At 38.7% G+C, this 17,087-nt stretch overlaps 1 non-coding gene across 1 annotated transcript; it reads right to left on the reverse strand.

Moving 5' to 3' along the window:
- Nucleotides 1–8,208: 8,208 nt before the first annotated feature.
- Nucleotides 8,209–8,315, reverse strand: LOC136204422 (small nucleolar RNA R71). The gene has a single exon (XR_010675263.1). It is a non-coding gene; the product is annotated as a small nucleolar RNA R71 (small nucleolar RNA).
- Between the last annotated feature and the right edge of the window lie 8,772 nt (nt 8,316–17,087).

Raw genomic sequence — 17,087 nt, forward strand, 5'->3', positions numbered from 1 at the left:
AATTCCAACAATACAATTTTGGGATGTTAGTGTTGTTAGTAAGTTCACAACAAGATTTTGAAATTGGGAGGTCTTAAAAGTGAAAAAGGTATACAATGTATTTATAGCATTTCACTATTTGTGCATTTAGAATTTATAAATATTAAATCAACCTTTAAATAATCAATTTTATTATAAGGTTTTGTAGGTTAAGCTTTTATATGAAAATAGTATGGAATTCTGCAAATGCAATGTGAGTGAACTCCTAATAATGGTATTTCTAACTTTAAAATTAAATATAAATTATGAATATAATTTAATATTGATCTGAATTACGCAGGATATCACATTGTGATCCAAGATGTTAAAAACAAAATTCACATGACAAAGAAAGATATCAAGGTTTAGTTGGAGAATTACAACCTTGAAATTTTGAACACCGGTATTGAAAAAACACAAAATGTGATTGGTATTCAAAACTTGAAAACTAAAATTTATGATTTAAGAAACGAAATTAGGGATTTCAAAAGTAGCATGCTATTGGAATTGGGACAAAAAACAACTACTACATCAAATTGCTCTTTTATAGCCTTTCATAATTTATCTACCGAGATAGTAGAGCGAAAAACATTGTTGAAGGGAATGTTGAAAAAGAACCTTGTTTGCAAGATCCAAAAGGAATTTTGTTCCAGTTGAGAAATGCACTCCGAAAAAGAATAGTAAAGTCTTTAGATCTGTTAAACAAATAAGAGTCTATAAGATGCATATATCAAAAAAACTATTGCTTCAACAACCATGTCAAAAAGTGTGTATATTTTTCTATTATTTATATAATTTGCTTTTAAGTTTACACCCCAAACTTCTTTTTTTTAATATTATCTTAACTAGTATTGTTTTTATAATATTCATATGTAGTCTTGTTCTCCAATACATATATCGAGTTTAGAATCTGTTATGGAGAGAGCACCTAGGCATATGTTAGATGTAATAAATCCAAAATTATCCAGTTAAAATTATCCCATATTTGTAAAGTTCACTCAAATAGCGGAATTAAAAGAAAGAAAATGAAACATTCTGTAGTGATGGTAAGAAATTGTATTTGATATTATACTAACTTCAATATATGAATTTCATATGCATGTCCAAGAGTGTGACACATTTTAATTGTTAGAGATAATAAACCATTGGTATTGATAAATGCTACTTATTAAGTTGATATGATATTTTGAGATGAAATCATCCTTGCATCCTACATATTAAAGAAATACATAAGATATATATAATGAAATAATTAATCAATTACAAAATTAACAACAGTATTAAATGAAACCTGAGTTGATTGTGTTATTAATACGTCTCTTTGGGTATATCCATCAGTTGAAAAAAAATATCATTATGTGTTCCAGACATCTAACAATATTTGCCACCTCACTTGTAACTTCTTTGAAGCTTGTAATGGATTTGGAGGCAAGTTGTCACATTCTCTTACAAGTAGAAGTCAAAGCACCATAATGAATCATAAATAAGACATCATCAGAAATATCATTATTAGTAGTTGTATCTAAAAACTTTGTTTTGATATTTTTAGTCCATCTTTGTAGGAAGCAAGAATCCAGAATGCAAGGCATTTGCTCTAACTTCATACCATTAAGAGAATATCGACAAGGGAATCCTCACGATTCAAAATGCTTACAAGAACACTTTTGTTTTGAGAAGGGAATTACATATTATTGTCCTTATATAGCCTTCACTTCTATCTAGTAAGCTGATAAATATGTTTATTGTCATTATGTTCCATAGGCTCATTCATATAATTTGAGAACATGTGTGTATATAGGATTAGAATATAATGCACTATGATCAACTTTAGTTTCATTGTAATGAATCCTCTCAAATTGTTTCACAAATTCTAACAAATTCAAATTCATGTTCACATAATCATTCAAAAAAGAATGAAAACCTTCACACCTAGATGTGGTTCTAGCACCTAAAAAAATCTCTTAAAATATGCCTCAGTCCACATCTAAGAGATTTTTTGCAGATCGTACTTTGAAACTAAAGATGTCCATTTTTCTTCAAATTCATTTAACTACATAGGGTTTACCATCACATCTCTAAAATCACTTTTGAAATTAGAATTTTTCACCTGACGAGTTTGCATTTCTTTGAATATGCCAGATGCATAACTTATGTTTGACATAAGAAAAAACCTCCCTAATAACAACATGCATAGCCAAATCTCAATCAGTAACAATAAAAAAGGGGTTTCCCCACTCATATATTCTAGAAATGTACTTAACATCCAATTATAAGAGATTGCTTTCTCATCCTCTAATAACGCACATGCAAAAACAATTGGCTGACAATGATGGTTAACACCTATACGTGTAACTACTGGAGTGCAATAAATGTTCTTTTTATAACATGCATCAAATCCAACCACATCACCAAAGATATAGTAATCTAGTCTAGATATGGAATTTGACCAAAATAAGTTAGACAATTGTCTATTTTCCTTACTTGTATACTTGTAAAAATCCAGGGTCAATTTCAAGATTGGTAGCTAAAAACCCAATGTTGTGAATGCATCACCATCTTGTATATCCAGTCTCCTCTCAACATTCATATTGTTATACATATCTTTAGAGTTATATCCCAAATTTTGAAAATCACCACTCTGATGTGCCATAAAATCAATAATTTTACTCGTCTTAATACCAAAATCATGCATTACTTTGGCTTGTCTCGTGTCACCATCATCAATGCTTTTATGAGATTTCAAACATTGGACATGATTGGGTGGAGCTAACTCATTGTTATGCAAAGGAATAACTTTTTTGACCACCAATTTGTCGATTTTACTATCCAACTTCACATGAAAGGAAGTATGACACTCCTAATGAATATCATTGCGCTTTATTCTTTTACTCGGTTGTGGCTCATTATTGCCAATTTTTGTTTGTTCATTCCTTTTCACATATCCATTTTTTAATTCTTGGAAGCCCATTTTTATTTAACTGTGAATCACGTACTCGAAAGCTAAAACCCATTTGTTTGCTATATTGTCTATCCAAAGATTGTGCTGCGTCTAATGAGTCAAATATCATTTTAGTAAGTTCATAATCAGTTTGGTTTAATACTTTTGGCAAACTAGTACTTCCAATAATATCAACATTTTCTTAACTATAATGATAATCTTCGGTATGTTCTCCTCTATTATGTATATTGCAAATGAAATGCTTGATCAACAACCTAAAATAAATCAACTAGGAAATTTTTAGCTAGACAATTTTTCTAAACATGTAAAACAAAAATAACTACAAGTATACAAACACAAAAATACTTCACAATTAAAAGGCAACAAAATAAAGTTTTATTAACATCACACGACTGAATAAAAATTATGATATGAACATTAATCAACTAGAAATTTAAACTTACATAGCTCATATGGTTTTCCATAACATATAATTAGTCATTGAGTTTTTTGAAATAATTATATAATTCCTCGCTCTAAGATGACATTTTAAAGCATATCCTGTTGGTGTGTCCTAGTTCTTAGGCATTGGTTCATGTATATTGTATTATGCTTTTTGATTATTCTTGCATAGATACACTATTTGTGTTACACTAATAAAGGCATTAATCTAATTCATTTATATCTTGTGCTATAATATGAATAGAGAATCCATTGATTGATAATCGTAAAACAATATCCCAAGTCTATTCTATCATGGGAATGATTAGGACCACAGGCTTGTATATTCGATGACTGTATGGTAGTAGTTGATACTAGCCATAACACTTGATAAGTCAGTTGTGAATATGGGTACATGTTGTATACATGTGACTGGATCGATCCGCCCGAGAAAACTACATGGTGGTTGTGTCATTAGTTTTCTTAAGTAGGTCTCTAACTGTCTTCAGACCAGATTTCATTATAATATCAATGTGGGATCCGGTTCACTTTGACATACGCCTAACAGGTCTGTAATAGGATGCCAAATACGGGTATGATTAAGTGAACAAGTGAACATGTTGGTATTGATAGTGAAGTGATGGAATTACCACTCATGTAATAGTGAGATGACATCACAGGCCACTTGATAAGTGAGATTGATAAGTGTGTGGCCACACCCTGATAAGTAGTTTACTTATCTGATTCATTAATCTACTTAAGATCAAGAAATATCATAAACATCAGAGAGGATGACAGCCGCCATGCCTCTAGTTTATAATATCGATATCAAATGGTAAAAGAAGTTAAGAGATAACTACAGGGTCTCTGCATCTTTAGACTGCTGAAACTCTGTCTTAGTTAGGGGCAGTAATGGTTTGCTAGAACCCACTTACTGTCTGTGGGCCGTGAGCCCACTGCTAGCTAAGGACAGTCCCATAGGATCGTGCACATCGAACATCTGGGTTAGAACTTATAGAACGGTACATTGGAGAGATGAAATTAATTAATTGATTGATAGTAAAATATCAAGGTAATTAATTGGTGGTTAATTAATTGATTAATTGATACTTTGTATCAAGGTAATTGATCAATGGTCTTAAGTGTTGAGTATTTAATTGATTAATTAGTTTACGGGATGTAATTAATTAATTTGTAAATTAATGAAATTGCATTCGGTGAATAATTAATTAAACTAATACGTTAATTTATTAATTAGTGTTGTTTGTTTAATTGGGGTAATTAAATTTAATCTAATCATAATTAATTGCATAGAATAAATATTATTGGTATTTATTTATGTAATTAGATTAGGATTGGATTAGTTTTGTAATTAACCAATTAACCCTAAACCAATTAGGTTTAGGAATACACTATATATATAAATTAAAACACTAAAACCCTAATTAACCTAATACACATGATTTCGGCCAACCTATTGCTTTGAAGAAGCAATACACACAAAAACGCAGCCACCATTCATGTATAGTGGGATTTTATTGGCAAATTACTTAATCTCTCCAGTTCTTCTTCGTTCTTCGGCTAGCACCGGTTTTGGCTCGATAGCTGTTCGTGCACCTGACTACGGAGATCATACTACTTTGTGGATTCTTCAGCCGTCTCTAGAAGAGACAATCCGGGTAAGTTTTTACCCTTAAATGGATCCAAAAGGTTTTATTCAATCAATGGTTAACGAACAAAGATCAAACTAAAAGGGATTAGAAATAAATTTTAAACCGCAATTCCGCTGCGCTACAGTTGATTAACTGGCTATAATCCCTAACAGTGGTATCAGAGCCATGGTTTAGTCCGTTTTGATTGATTGAAAAATTAATATGATTTGGTTTTATTATTTTTCCAAATCAAGTTTTTGAAATTTCCTATTAATTCCTTGTGTAGAAATTGTTCTAGGAAGTTTTCAATTTTATTTCTGTCTGTATTTGGTTGTGTTTGGTTCTGAAATTATTTTTTAGAATAATAAATTTTGAAAAAAAAATACAGCAGCAGTTTTATTTATACAGTATAAAAAAAATAGTTTCGGACACGGAATAGCAGTCGCGGGACTGCTGTCCGCGAACAGCAGCCCCGCGACTGCTGTTGGGCGGACAACAGCACTATTGTTGTCCGCCAGACAGTAGCCACGGGGCTGCTGTCCGCGGATAGCAGCCCCGTCGCTGTCCCGGGTCCGTTAAAAATTCAGAATTAGTCTAATTTTGGAAGTAACGGGACTGATTTTAATCTTTAAATTTTTCTCGGGTAATTTTAATAAAATCAGGGCCCTAATACCGTTTAATTTATTAAACGTGCTTTGAATAAAAATTAATTGTTATTAAAATGTTTTTGATTGGCATGCATATTTAATTTTAATCGAATTGATTATTTGTATAAATTGAATATGGTTAATTTGTGAAATTGGCCCAATAGACCGTGACACCGGTTTAAATTGGGTGGGCTAAATTTTAGATATGTGACGACCCTAAAATTTAGTGGGAGCGAAATTGTAATTTTGCATACAAATGGATGTTAACCGTTTGGGCCTTTATGGGCCTTAGTCACATATGGTAAAATTGGCGATTTCACCCTAAGTAACTCGGCTTAACTTTATTAGATGATTTTGGAATGCCATGTGATAGCTCCCATGTATATGAGGATTTTAGGATCATTTGGGGTCGTTTCTGCCTTATTTCTGCCTAACCACATACCAATCTGTTATCTTTTAGCTAAAAGTAATGATTTCCGTTACTTACGGCATTCTCTGTATTTTCAGGTGCTTTTTAGGACGTTTTGAGCATTTCAGGACATTTCAAGGGGCTACCAGAACAACTGCTGGAAGCAAGGACCGAAACAGATGCGTCCAAGAGGGGTTCGTGGACTTTCCAGCACCTGTCTCGTCGAGACAGTGCCTGTCTCGTCGAGACAGGCCCGCGTCTCGCCGAGACACTGTTTGTCTCGACGAGATGAGGTGGCCCGGCGGTTTCCAGAAGAGGCCATCGCGTGGTGTCTCGACGAGATGACCAGTGTCTCGTCGAGACACCAACTTGTCTCGCCGAGACACGTCAGGTCTCGATGAGACGAGACGCTAGGATCATTTTCCCAGCGCCTTCTCACATCCAGGGCGCGAATTTTGGCCAAAAAAATGCCCAAAATACCCCCAAAGCACCTGCTACTATAAATAGAACATGATGCCTCCTTTGTGGAGGTTACTTCTTCTTTTTATCTTTCTCTAGCGGGATTGTTAAAATTTTTCTTCTTCTTCCTTCTTGCTTTGAGAGGAATTGAGGGTTTTAAAGATTGTAGTTGTTGATTTGAAGATTGGGAAGGGTAGTTCTCTCGATATTTGTAATCAGAATCAGACAAATCGGGTTTTAGATCTCTAAACTCATAACTCTGTCTTTTACTTTTCGCTTCTTAAGTCAATGGTGCTTCATATTGATGATTTATGTTTCTGCAAGTTGTTTAGTTTGACCATGAACTAACCCCCATCTAATCTGGGATGGGGGTGGAATTGATTGTGTGACCTAGAATGGTAGAGATTTGGGTTTATGGGAGTTATTCCCGATTGATCAGATTATTCGAGCTTAATGCCTCAAATTTTTCAGACTTAGGAGTGGATGTTAGAATGAGAATCGATGATAATCAACTAGCCTGAAATTAAAGAACAACAAGCTCTTCGAATTTGACAAGTTTAGGACGGTGGATAGGTGATCCCTGACCAAGGAACCGCCTATCCGGAACCGGAATGATCTGACCTCGCTAGAGACCACTAGGAGTGCGGATTTGTGGCTGGGCTACGGCTCTAGCCTTAATCACTATTGAACCTTACCTTCTGCATGACCTAGGATTTGCAATAACCAAGGTTGAGCGAAAGGACCACTTAAGATTGACAGACTTGAAGTGGTAAATTCTGTGATTACCGTCAGTTATCATTAGGATATAAACCTGAATCCCGTAAGTCATAATAGGGAGCCAATCAAGGGGAACCCTCATCCCGGATTGCTTCATCAATTATACTACTTCATCTCACAGTAAGTTCCTTTTATGTTAAGTTTTAAAACAGTTTGTTCATCAATTCTCAGACATTTACACAACATCCCGAACAATCGCTAGTTTTTGTTAGTTGAGTAATTAATTGTGACAACTAGTCCTTGTGGTTCGATCTCGTGCTTAAGCACTGTACTACTTGTTGAGATAGGATTCACTTCTCCTGTTTGTCGCTATACACTTTAGCAGCATCAAGTTTTTGGCGCCGTTGCCGGGGACTAATTTTGTTTACAATTACTTCATTCATCTCGAAGCTTAAATAATTGTTTGGGATTTTTCCAGCCGAGGACTGATAATCAGTCGTACTCTTATCTGATTTCATAAGCTGAAACTGTTCTTGCAGGTGCTGAGTTGAGAAAACAATGGCCGAAGATATGTCCGTGATGGAGCTGCTTAAGGCGAGACGGTCAACAAGCACCTCCGGTATCCTAGAGCCATCAATAACAGCAGCATCATTCGAAATCAGACCAGCGATGATCCAGAGCTCGGGGCAGTTCAAGGGGGATTACTACGAAGATCCCAATTCACACCTTGACAAATTCGTAGAATATTGCAGCACTTTCAAGTGCGAGGGAGTGACATCTGAGCAAATCTACCAAAAGTTGTTCAGATTTTCTTTAAAAGAAGAAGCTGCAGAATGGTTACATTCGGTGGAGCCAGGCTCTCTCACCGGCTGGGATAATACAGTAACAACTTTCCTAGCAAAGTATTTCCCCCCATCAAAGACTGCCTAGTTCAAAAGCGAAATTGCATCGTTTAAGCAGTCCGAGAGTGAGAACCTGCATCTAGCTTGGGAGAGATTCCAGAGATTGTTGAGAAGGTGCCCCCACCATGATTACCAGCTTGTTGATATGTTCTACTCGGGAATATCTCCTGTCAACCGTGCTTTTCTAGATACAGCGGCAGGAGGGAATCTTTTCAACAAAACCGCACTACAGGCTTATAATTTGGTGAAAGAATTGGCCGAACGGAGTGCATGTTGGCAAGATGTAAAGCTGCCTCAGAGCAGGGCCACTACATCAGAGGAGTGCAGTGGGGTGTGGCAAAAATCCAACCCTCAGATAACAGCACTCGCGGAAAAGGTAGCTCTGCTGGGAAGACATTTGAGCTCACCAGGGGCAGTAGCGAGCTGTGAGGTTTGCAGCGGACGGCAGAATAGTGTGGCATGTCCAGTGGTGCTCGAACAGATCATCTATTCAAGGCAGGACGAGCAGAGGAGGTCTAGTTCTACATTCAACCTGGAGAGAGACATGGACGCCCTAAGAGAAAGTGTGAGCACAGTAGAGAGAAGATTGGCAAACAATGAAGCATTCTATCAAAGACTTCAGAAGCAAGTGAGTAAGATGGCAGAAGAGGAAGCACGAGCAATCACGCTCAGGAGTGGAACACAGGTCAAAGGACCAACGTTCGTGCCTCCACATGATGAGGGGTTAGACCCAATCACTGGTAATGTCTCATCGGACCCATCTCCGTCCCAAGTAAGTATTTCTAATCAGGTTCCGATAACTGACACTTCTGAACAACCGACACAGGTAACATTACCTTACCCTACTGCTAGAAGAGCTAAATTAGATAAGGATTATTCAAAGATGCTTGATGTGTTTAAGAAAATAGAGATTAATCTCCCGTTCCTAGAACTTATTGAGAATATGCCTGTGTATGGAAAGTTTTTGAAAGAATTAATCTCTAAAAAGAAAAGAATAGGAGATCATGAAACCGTAATGCTGAGCCAGGAATGCTCTGCGATGCTCACAAACCCACTCCCCAAAAAATCTAAGGACCCTGGTAGTTTCAGCATACCTTGTACAATAGGAAAAGTGCATTTTAAACGTGCCTTGTGTGATCTAGGGGCAAGCATTAACTTAATGCCTTTATCTGTTTACAGGAAATTGGGAATGGGAGATCCAAAACCAACATCAGTCACCATACAGCTGGCGGACAGATCAATAAGACGACCAGTGGGAGTGGTAGAAGACCTTTTGGTGAAGGTAGACCAGTTCATTTTTCCAGCTGACTTCGTGATAATGGACATAGAGGAGGACGATCAGGTGCCGATCTTATTAGGGAGACCTTTCCTCGCGACAGGACGAACTCTGATTGACGTCGAAGGAGGGAAATTAATTCTTTGTTTACAGAACGAAGAAGTGGAATTCAACATTCTGAAATCTATGAAATTTCCCGTCGATGACGAATGTTGTAATTTCTTGAGCCTTACTGACACTTTGGTGGAGAGCATTTTTCAGGAGAACGAGGTAAAGAATCTGAGCATCGAACTAGAGAAGGAAGAACTGTCAGATGAAGAGGTTGGGGACAGCAGTAAAGAAGAATGTAATTGGGCCCGACACGATGAACTCTTAGAGAGGGAAACCAAAACAAGGCCTAAAACTTCAATCGAAGAACCACCAACACTCAATCTAAAACCTTTGCCTGCACATTTGAAATATGTATTCTTAGCACCACCTGTACACTTACCCGTAATTATTTCTGCAAAACTGACAGGTCATGAGGAAGATCGTTTGGTGGAGGTGCTGAGGAAGCATAAGGAGGCCTTTGGGTGGCAAATGTCTGACATAAAAGGGATCAACCCGTCACTTTGCGAACATCGGATCTATATGGAAGATAGAGTGAAGCCGACTGCTCAACCGCAGAGGAGGCTTAACCCAAAAATGAAGGAGGTGGTTAAGGCTGAGGTGATTAAGCTGCTTGATGCAGGGATGATCTTTCCAATCTCCGACAGCGAGTGGGTGAGTCCCGTGCACATGGTGCCGAAGAAGGGAGGCACAACAGTGACGCTGAACGAAAAAAATGAGTTGATTCCGGTGCGGAAAACGACAGGGTGGCGAATGTGCGTTGATTTCAGGAAACTGAACGATGCTACCCGAAAGGACCATTTCCCCCTTCCGTTCATCGATCAAATGCTTGAACGCATGGCAGGTAATTTCTTTTTCTGTTGTGTGGATGGGTATTCGGGCTACATGCAAATCTCGGTGGATCCTGATGATTAGGAAAAGACCACTTTCACATGCCCTTTTGGGACTTTTGCATATAGACGGATGCCCTTTGGGCTATGCAATGCACCTGCTACGTTTCAGAGGTGCATGACAGCTATATTTTCTGACATGATAGAAAATTTCATGGAGGTTTTTATGGATGATTTTTCTATTTTTGGAACAACCTTTGATAGCTGTTTGCATAACTTAGATTTAATGCTGCAAAGATGTGAAGAGACTGATCTAGTTCTAAACTGGGAAAAATGTCAGTTTATGGTCACCGAATGTATTGTTTTAGGCCATAAGGTGTCGCGCAAAGGTATTGAGGTAGACCCTGCTAAAATTGAGGTCATTGAAAAACTGCCCCCTCCCTCCAACGTCAAAGCAGTAAGGAGTTTTTTAGGCCACGCTGGTTTTTACAGACGTTTCATAAAAGATTTTTCGAAAATTTCCAAGCCTATGACCCAATTACTAATGAAGGATGCCAATTTCGTTTTCACAACCGAATGCCTAGAGTCTTTCAATACATTGAAAAATAAATTAACCAAAGCTCCCATTATGGTTAGCCCCAATTGGGACTTACCCTTCGAATTAATGTGTGATGCTAGCGACACAGCCGTAGGGGCATGCTTAGGGCAGAGAGTGGACAAAATTTGCCAACCAATTTCTTATGCTAGTAAAACCCTTAATGATGCCCAAGTAAATTATACAACCACGGAGAGGGAATTATTAGCTGTGATTTTTGCCCTTGAGAAATTTCGTTCATATTTAGTGCTGTCCAAAGTCATTGTTTACACTGATCATGCCGCATTGAGGTATTTGTTTTCTAAGCAGGATGCGAAACCGAGGCTCCTTAGGTGGATCTTGTTGCTGCAGGAGTTTGACTTGGAGATACGAGATAAGAAGGGAGTGGAGAACGTGGTTGCTGATCATCTCTCCCGAGTGGAAAAGGAGGAAGAGAATGAGGAAACGACTGCAGACATCCAAGAAAAGTTCCCCGATGAACACCTGCTGGCAATACAACACGTACCTTGGTTCGCTGATTTTGCTAACTTCCTGGTAGGAAAGGTGGTCCCACCCGAGTTTTCCTACCAACAGCGGAGAAAATTCCTGCATGATGTGAAACAATATTTTTAGGATGACCCCTATTTGTTCAAAGTCTGTGGTGACAATATTATTTGCCGATGCATACCAGAAGCGGAGACTGCCTCTGTCCTTGCATTCTGCCACTCCAAAGAGGTAGGTGGACACCACGGGGCAGATAGGACTGCAGCTAAGGTACTTCAGAGTGGGCTATATTGGCCCACCATTTTTCGTGACGCTTTTGATTTTGTTAAAAACTGTGATAAATGTCAACGTACTGGGAACATTTCACAACGACATGCCATGCCTATGAAACCCATTTTAGTTTGCGAAATTTTTGATGTTTGGGGAATAGACTTTATGGGTCCTTTCCCAAAGTCATTCAATAACGAGTACATCCTTGTAGCCGTAGACTACGTCTCTAAATGGGTGGAGGCTATAGCCTTACCTAATAATGATGCGCGGGCTGTCATCCGGTTCTTGCAAAAGAACATTTTTACACGGTTCGGCACCCCCCGCACCATTATCAGTGATGGCGGATCCCATTTTTGCAACCAGGCTTTTAGACAGGTCTTGCATAAATACGGGGTCACTCATAAAGTGGCAACCCCGTATCACCCTCAGACCAGTGGGCAAGTAGAAGTTTCTAATAGAGAAATCAAAGCCATCCTTGAAAAAACTGTGAATTCCTCTAGAAATAATTGGTCTCTCAAATTGGATGATGCACTATGGGCATACAGAACCGCATTTAAAACACCAATTGGGATGTCCCCATTTAGACTAGTGTATGGTAAAGCATGTCATCTCCCTGTCGAACTCGAACATAGAGCCTACTGGGCTACACGTTTTCTAAATTTTGATCCAAGAGTTGCAGGACAAAACCGTTTATTACAGTTGGATGCTTTGGAAGAGTTTAGGCTTGGTGCCTATGAGAGTTCCCGGATCTACAAGGAGAAAACAAAAAGATGGCACGACAAGAGAATAATCAAACGTCACTTTGAGGTAGGGGATAAGGTGTTGCTGTACAACACTAGACAACGATTATTTCTGGGAAAGTTGAAATCAAGGTGGTATGGGCCATTCGAGGTAACCCAGTTATTCGCCTCAGGAGCAGTGGAAATCACAAACGGGAACAGTCCCCCGTTTAAGGTCAATGGGCAGCGTCTTAAAATCTACGAAGATGACTTGGGCGCAGTGGAGACACTACGTTACACGGACGCCCACTAAGGGAGTTTCTACTATCCTATATCTCTCCTTGCTCTTACCTTGCTTTCTCATATGCATATTTTGGGACATTTATGCATAATTTAGTGTGGGGGGAGACAAAATAGGATAGGCATTTTGTACATTTATCATTTGCATGCTTTGTGTTTGTTTTTGCTCTGCTTTGTGTTTATTTTCGTTTTCGCTTTCAGTAGTCTAAAGGGGGGGAATCTCAGGCGGTTGATTTTTGAGGCGTCTAGTATTCCTAACATTACAAGTGAAAGTGTGCTTGAAAGTCTAAAAGTTCAGTGAAATCGTTGCATGTATAAAACTTGTGAACAACATGTGAGTCCCCTAAGAGGGTATTTAGCTAAGATTGACATGGAACGTGTCGTTAGGCGAGGCTAGGATTGTTGTCAATAACCCTGAAATTGTGAGCTAGAGCCGAAGGTCGTTATGTTAGACTCATTTGTAGGATCTATCGACCTCTTAGGTGTGGGATTACAGTTATTGTCATTATGCTCATGAGAATTGCATCTAATACTGATTGAATGTTGTGTTATAAGTGAACTTGAAATGATGAGGCACCTAGGATTAGCCATTTGTGAATATAGCCCAGTCTTTGCTCAGACCAAAATCCCTTAACAAACTCCATTAGATAAGCCCTTTTGAGCTTCAGTGTCCCATTTCTTTTGATCACCTCGTTACAAGCCCTTAGCCTTCCTAAATACCTTTCCTTTCTCGAGTAAGTGACTTAACTTGAATCATTATGCACATATCCTTCAATTTCCATTAGCCATCACTCGACTATCACTAAAGGTTGTAATCCTAAAGTGAAGCAGTAGCCTATTCATATTGACTCCTGGTTGTCATCACCCGGCTATCACTAAAGGTTGTAATCCTAAAGTGAAGCAGTAGCCTCTTCATATTGACTCATGGTTCCAAAAAAAATGTAGAGGAAAGAACAAAAGGCATACTCCAATTGCTTCCAGAACTAACATAAAACAACCTTGAGCTTCTAACCAGCACATGGCGGAAACAGTGCCAATATTTGAGCTGAGTCATTAACTCTTTGCCTAAATTACCTCCTTACTACCCCCAAACCTTAACCTACTGTACAACCCTGTAAAGACCTCAGATCTTATTTACTTGTGATGCGTAATTTTAACCGGATGGATGATGCAATTCCAACTTGACCATTTTGTGCAATACCACTGTAGAGAGCTTACCAAATTCTCATGACACCCAAACACTTGAGTGTAAGAGCGGCCACTTGTGAGCTAGCAACCTTAGTCCTCGCCTTTCACCTTCGCAAAGTGTTAGTCGATAAAACTAATTGATCGTTTTCGGGGAATTTATATGAGGTTCACTCTGTTCTTACATTGCAACTAGAGTAGTCTGAAACCGTATGGATTATTAATGCACAATAGAGCCTTGTTTATGTATGGGAGCTGATCGTTGAAATTTCGCTGCCTTTGACTCCTTCTTGCTTGAGGCCAAGCAAGACTCAAGTGTGGGGGGGTTGATAGCTCCCATGTATATGAGGATTTTAGGATCATTTGGGGTCGTTTCTGCCTTATTTCTGCCTAACCACATACCAATCTGTTATCTTTTAGCTAAAAGTAATGATTTCCGTTACTTACGGCATTCTCTGTATTTTCAGGTGCTTTTTAGGACGTTTTGAGCATTTCAGGACATTTCAAGGGGCTACCAGAACAACTGCTGGAAGCAAAGACCGAAACAGATGCGTCCAAGAGGGGTTCGTGGACTTTCCAGCACCTGTCTCGTCGAGACAGTGCCTGTCTCGTCGAGACAGGCCCGCGTCTCACCGAGACACTGTTTGTCTCGACGAGACGAGGCGGCCCGGCAGTTTCCAGAAGAGGCCATCGCGTGGTGTCTCGACGAGATGACCAGTGACTCGTCGAGACACCAACTTGTCTCGTCGAGACACATCAGGTCTCGACAAGACGAGACGCTAGAATCATTTTCCCAGCGCCTTCTCACCTCCAGGGCGTGAATTTTGGCCAAAAAAATGCCCAAAATACCCCCGAAGCACCTGCTACTATAAATAGAACATGATGCCTCCTTTGTGGAGGTTACTTCTTCTTTTTATCTTTCTCTAGCGGGATTGTTAAAATTTTTCTTCTTCTTCCTTCTTGCTTTGAGAGGAATTGAGGGTTTTAAAGATTGTAGTTGTTGATTTGAAGATTGGGAAGGGTAGTTCTCTCGATATTTGTAATCAGAATCAGACAAATCGGGTTTTAGATCTCGAAACTCATAACTCTGTCTTTTACTTTTCGCTTCTTAAGTCAATGGTGCTTCATATTGATGATTTATGTTTCTGCAAGTTGTTTAGTTTGACCATGAACTAACCCCCATCTAATCTGGGATGGGGGTGGAATTGATTGTGTGACCTAGAATGGTAGAGATTTGGGTTTATGGGAGTTATTCCCGATTGATCAGATTATTCGAGCTTAATGCCTCAAATTTGTCAGACTTAGGAGTGGATGTTAGAATGAGAATCGATGATAATCAACTAGCCTGAAATTAAAGAACAACAAGCTCTTCGAATTTGACAAGTTTAGGACGGTGGATAGGTGATCCCTGACCAAGGAACCGCCTATCCGGAATCGGAATGATCTGACCTCGCTAGAGACCACTAGGAGTGCGGATTTGTGGCTGGGCTACGGCTCTAGCCTTAATCACTATTGAACCTTACCTTCTGCATGACCTAGGATTTGCAATAACCAAGGTTGAGCGAAAGGACCACTTAAGATTGACAGACTTGAAGTGGTAAATTCTGTGATTACCGTCAGTTATCATTAGGATATAAACCTGAATCCCGTAAGTCATAATAGGGAGCCAATCAAGGGGAACCCTCATCCCGGATTGCTTCATCAATTATACTACTTCATCTCACAGTAAGTTCCTTTTATGTTAAGTTTTAAAACAGTTTGTTCATCAATTCTCAGACATTTACACAACATCCCGAACAATCGCTAGTTTTTGTTAGTTGAGTAATTAATTGTGACAACTAGTCCTTGTGGTTCGATCTCGTGCTTAAGCACTGTACTACTTGTTGAGATAGGATTCACTTCTCCTGTTTGTCGCTATACACTTTAGCAGCATCACCATGATCATGCATTATATTTATATGTCTTACCGTGCAGCAATGTGTTATAGAGTTCTATGGGCCCTAAATTAAAGTCGGTTTGTAATTTAATTTATTTTGGGAAATATGGCATGCGTGCCATTCTTTCATTAATGTAATTTTAGAATAGGTTCTTGTTAGACGAGGTGCCGCGGCCTAATCTCCCGGGCGGACCGGGGGGTGGACAACCTCATGGCGACGTAAGCGGTGATTGGCGTCGAAAGCAACCAATCGTGGAATCAAGCTGCTCGGCAGGACTGGAGCTCGGAGATATGGAAGAGTCGCCACCCACGAATGGGAAAATGAACACCGATCCCTTGCGGGAGACCGGTGTGGGTTCGGGAAACTTAGGTACGAGCCGAGAAGGCTAGCTCCTTTCCGGAGAAAGGCTACTAGGCACCCCAACATCGCCCGGTTATGAACCACCGGCCTCCTACTCAGCATGTTAGGCGATAACGGACTAATCGTACACTTCTTTAAGTTTAAAATTCATTTGAAACCTTTTTTTTCTCGTTTTGGAAACCGTTTTGAGCATATATTATTGAAAAGCCACATTAGTAAAGAATCACCCATTTACATCAATTTAATATACATACAAAGAGAGGGGGGAAGAAAGAAGTGATTTAGTTACAACGTGATTTACATGTCGTGTTGCGAGTTAATTCTACGCTAACTTATTTCCCCAAAACGAATTTATTTACATGGTTCGCACCTTAATCGCCGTTGGAACGATTTAGGTGCGTTTTAAAACCTCGTTTGATGAAGTTCACCCGAATCGCCGTTGGAACGACTCAAGTGCTTGAAAACGTTGAGATAAAAACCTTTAATAAGAAAACGTGGTTAAACATACAAGTCAATTTTATTTTTATACAAATCTTTTAAGAAAACGATTCAAAACTTCATTATTTACAATGAAAACGATTTTAATTACAATGTTCGCTTAATCCGTCGTTGGAACGGACTAAGGTTTTAAAACGTGGCGTTTGAGAAACGATTTGAAATATTAAGAAAACTCTATTTATCTACATTAGAAACCTCTAAAAATTCATTGGTTTAAACAATCAAGTTAAAAAAACTCTCTTTTGTGATTTTTTTTCTTCTTTTTCCTTAATGGATTCTCTACTTGTTATAATTATAATAATAAACACATTTAATACAAAATTCACTCCCAAATAAAGCCCAA

Source organism: Euphorbia lathyris, chromosome 8, assembly GCF_963576675.1.
Source record: "Euphorbia lathyris chromosome 8, ddEupLath1.1, whole genome shotgun sequence".
Taxonomy (NCBI): domain Eukaryota; kingdom Viridiplantae; phylum Streptophyta; class Magnoliopsida; order Malpighiales; family Euphorbiaceae; genus Euphorbia; species Euphorbia lathyris.